Consider the following 5,192-nt stretch of genomic DNA (forward strand, 5'->3'; position numbering starts at 1 on the left):
AGACTGACACCAAGCACATGGCATGGGCTGTTTAGCCCCGAGTGGGGTGTTGCAGGAGGTAAATTGACTTCTTTCAGTGGAGAAAGAACCCATGGTATTTGCTGAAAGAACTTTTAACTCTATTGATATGCTTCTTTATCGTACCTCCAAGAGTATGCATCTTGACAATATACACACCTGCTAGGGAATGCAGAGGTAGTTTAGTGGTTTTAAATGAATGTATAAATGAAAATAAATATTATATACTCATATATTACACATTCACTGCTTGTTGACTTTATGCATGGATATGAATGAGGAGTGTGGGAGACTGGCTATAAAGGTCATTCCTCTCATAGGGGGCTCCATGAAAAATGCAGAGAGGGGAAAGAGATGAGGAAATCAATGGTGTTATTGGAATAGATAAAGGCATAGAGCGCAGTGGGAGAAAGCACACTGCACTTCTACTGCAGACCTAAGTGCGCAGGAGCTCCAGTTTGCAAGAAGGAAGTGGACAGGCGTCAGTCAGGAATAACTTAGGCAGGATTTTTTATTCATTTAACACACAAGAGCTAACAAGCCATATGAGTTAGAGAATTATGTTATTCATGTAACACCTATTCAGCAAAATGCTGACTCATACAAGATTGCTATTGATGACGTAAGTCAAATTCAGTGGAAATTAGGAACATTAATATTTATTTATATTTGAAATGACACACTTAGTAAGAAATAGGGCCAACAACAGCCCTGGTGTAACTCCTTTGATTCAGATGTAGTCACATTGGGAATCTATTTAGTGGAGGATGCTTAAACCAAAATACAGGCATACTTGTAGTCTGGGGATACATTGTTGCTAGATGAAGTTTACATAGAGTTGTTGTCACAGTTCAAGGCACCTGCATCTGTATTTCCCCTCTATGGTCCAGCCAGGGCGCTCACTCTCAGGCTCGCAGCTGTCACCTCTCTGGGGTGGAAACACGTCTCTCTCCCTCCCGGCGAGAGTATTTTCGGGCCGCACAGCTCCCTGCCTACACGGCGAATTTTGTCTGGGCAATTGCAGGAACTTGCCCTCTCTGTCACAATTGCTTTTTACATATTCTCTGCTTTGTTAACTAACAGTGACATCATTTGCATGGTCACGGATCAACTTCTATTAGAATAATTGAGCTGAAGCATGGTGACGGCTCAATAGCACTATTTTAAAGCAGTTACTCTACGTGCTCACACAACAATTGTCCTCATTGTTGTTTTTTTTCAAGTGGGGGGGGGCTCTTTCCAATCTATGCACTTAATAGAAATTAAAAATACTGAGCTATTGAAAACGATGGAGAACAATATTCGTTTTGTTAGCCTGAGGAACTGCTGAGTCAAGGGTGACTCAAAGTTTAAAATAATCCACTATTTGCATCTAGCTAAACGCAGTATGTGGCTTAAATAAGACAGCCCAATGTTATGTGGTCTAGTTAATGCTTAGCTGTAATATCAGTGGCATAAGCCCACTGCCGAAGCTGCGAGCACTCCCCTGGAAAAGCTGCCCACCCATCAAACTATACTTCCTCTCTTTTTGCCCCTTCATTTTCAGGGAGAAGACTAGCTCTGCCTGTCAAGCTGCCTCTTCTGGCTACTATTTGACTCCAACATTAAACATATTCTACCAATGTCAATTAGCAAAACCTAGGAATCTGCACCTCATCCAGCTCCTCTTGCTCCTACACTTTGTGATAGACCTAGAGGTTTGATGTAACCCTTAGCAATTATAAAGTTTTCCACCTTCCAAGCACTTTGAACATATTAACTAAATTGACCCTCAGGCTTCACTCTGGTTAATGTTGTAGTTTCGTTTTTGTTTAAGTACAAAATAGGGGAGGGCTATTGTGGTGGCTGTGTTCTTGATGGGAATAGAATGTCACTCCAGGCTCATGGAATGTTGTAGATAAGTATTAAAGATACATCACTTCAACATATTTGTTCCAAGATGTTCCAATGTGCAACGTTTTCTCCCCAAGGAGATTTCCTGTCCACATATAACTGCACATTTCAAGAAGGCCTGCTATTGTGAAATGACTGAGAGGACGTAGAAGCCCCCCAGCAGGTGCCTTTAGAACTGGAAGCTTGGAACTTATGAGAGCTGCTGCCAAAAGACCACCCTTTCGATCGCCTTCTGAAATATTCCCTGCACTGATGCTCAAAATGCTTCCAAGTCTGATGTGTTATTCTTTTAGGCCAACATTCTCCTGTCTGATCCCCACAGAGAAGGCTGAGTTGATGGCTTGATGTTCTCAGAGGAGAATACAAATTTCCATTAGCTGTAGCCCTCCTCAGAAAAGTCAAACAGATCATAAGAGACTGTATTGTTAAGGAGATACTATCTTGCAGGCTGTGGCCCTTACCCTGCAAATGTTTACTCCAACAATCAATGGATTTCTCAGGTGAGTGAGATCTACTCATGCAAGTGTTGGCAGTTTCAGGCCCAAAAGTTATAATCTCCATAATTGGAGGTGTCCAGCTGTGGTTGTAGATGCTCTTTAAGAAGAAAGGGTTCCACACAGGACGATTGACTAATGAATGCTCTTTGTTATTCCATAAATTGAAGACTCTACTATTATTAAGAATTTTGGAAATTGATCTTTGTCCAGCAGACAACTGAAGAGAGTTTGGTGCCATCATGAGGGACAAAAGTGCTTCACCTGGTCAAAATTCATCAGTTATTAAATAACAGAGTTGGTTGAAATTTTTCAAATTTCAAAATTTGGGGGGGAAACAGGGAAGTTTTGATGAATTTTTTCAGCGTTTTTTGACCAACATTGTATTTTGAAAAAAAGGGGAGAACTATTTAAATAGAAAATCTCCGCCCTTGTTTCAACCAGCTCTCGTCAATATATTTACAAATGCTTTACATATAATATCTCTATTTCATAAACATATACCTACATGGACATGGGACAAGTACGCATAGTTAACGAGGAGAAGCACAGACTTCACACATATTTTAAGCAGTATTGTATGAAATTGCCAACAGTTCATAAAATTTTATTTAAAATATTAGTACATTTAATCATGGCCCATGCTGTAACCAATTGGGGTGTGTGTGTGTGTGTGTGTGTTTTTTACAATTTTTTTGTGAAATGTCTGATTTCTCATCAAAAGATGCAAATCCTGTATTACCTGGCGTAGCATTGGAAAATTATGTATTACCTGGAGTAGCACTGTGAGTGTTAAAAAAAGCTTGCTAAGTAAAACCAGGCAATCCCTAATGACAAGTCACTGTTGCACAAAACTTGGACCTTATGAGAATAACCCCATTTGTAGTACATATTCTGCTTGTGTGTTCAAATTGGTAGTGTCGTCTTTATATACTCACTAATGCAGTCTAGCCTCCAGCTATCTTCCCTTCTATTTGCTAGCACCAGGCAAATGTAATTGACGGGCCTGCCTGATAAAGGATGGTGGGGAAATGCCCTGTTTAAGGCAGCCATTCTCTTTAAGGTATCAGCGGGAAGGTATGTTGGATTCAACATATTCTTGGACATACAAAAGCCATGCCTCATGTGGAAGTAAAGGCAGTTGCAGAGATTCTGTGCCCATAGATTATCTGTGCCTCATGGCTTGTCCATATGGCACAGCCGTGCACTCTGGAGGGGAGTGATTTCTAAAGCACCCCATGTTACACAACTAACTGGCCCATTCACTAAAAGCTCCCTAATGTGCATTAACATACTATGGTAACATGCACTAGGAAACTCCTAGTGCCGAAGTACACTGGTTGCAGATATCCCGTTGTGCACTCTGGGGACTGGATGGCCCATGAGGATTGATATACGACACAGAGCTTCTAAGCCACTAATTCTGAGTCATCTTCGCTCCATGTTGAGCTTGATGATGTCATGGCCACGTGAAAGAGGTTTTGGCAGACTACGTTAAAAGTGTGTGCATGCCACCAAGGCCAACGCACGAAAGTGCATCCCTGTTGGCGATCTGAGCAAAGAAGCCAATGAGCTTTGTAGAAGACCCTCAATGGCCACGGAGATGGCACTTCCTTAGAAATGACCCCTCCAGGTCAGTCAGGCTGGGATACATTGGCAAAGGAGCGTGGTGGAAGCCTGCCTTTCAGCTTTCTATGCCATATGTTACCCAAGAATAATAACAATAATGCCTAGCTTTGATATAGCACATTTCATCAGCAGAGCTCAAAGCACTTTACAAAGGAGGTTGATATCATTATCCCCATTTTACAGATGGAGAAAGTGATAAGCAGTATCCCCTGGGCTATCAGTACACCTCCTTTCTGTGGCACTAATTTCATTGTCCAATAGTTATGTATTATTTTTATTAGGCTTATTTCTTCTAGGCAAACCCTCACTGCTCTCTGCAATACGTGGAACCCTTAGAAATTCACGTATGATGATACATATGTAATTTACACATCACATGTTTCTCCTAAGCACTCAGGCTCTCCCCTGGGAAAAGGCCAGTGTTTGAAGAGTGAAATAGCAAGGGATAGGAAATCATTTTCATCACCGATCTCCTGGTGATCTCAGGTGGCTATTTTATTTTTTGTCTTCAGAGTTTTATTTCCATCCAAGCTGACTGAATGATTTGGGCTTTCTGAGACCACGCAGTTCACGTGACACTGGATCCATTTACCAAAAGATGAAAGCCAAAATAATCAAATGCACAATTTCAAAACATGCAGCATGTTCTTGTTGGCTATGCCTAAGTTTTTCTCTGCAGAGAAGTTGTCGACAATGACTTGATAGCAGTCTAGTAACATTCCCTGGTCTCTAATAATAATTTGCACTCCAGTAGAGCTTTTCAGCTGAGAGAGCATTTTGCAAATGTTCATTGCCAAAGTTTCACGAAGGAGGAGAGAAGGATTTTTATGCCCGTTTTACTGATAGGCACACTGAAGCAGAGAGAGGTCAAATGACTTGCCTAGGTTTCCAGAGTGAATCAATGGCAGTAGAGCTGTGACTAGAACCCCAGCGTCCTGCTCGGATTATTAGATCATACTTCTCATTACTACACATACCACATCTTATCTCTTGCAGGGTAACATGGTTGGAATAGAGGAGTTTGGAAAGGGAAGTGAGGACATCTTAAAAGGCAAGAGGCAAATAATGTTCATGTAAAGAAGGAATATGGGCAGGCTGAACAGATGTATATATGATAAAGAGAATACAATCTGAGAGGAAGAATTAGTAAGGAAAAAT

This window comes from Lepidochelys kempii, chromosome 14, assembly GCF_965140285.1.
Source record: "Lepidochelys kempii isolate rLepKem1 chromosome 14, rLepKem1.hap1, whole genome shotgun sequence".
In the NCBI taxonomy this organism is placed as follows: Eukaryota; Metazoa; Chordata; order Testudines; family Cheloniidae; genus Lepidochelys; species Lepidochelys kempii.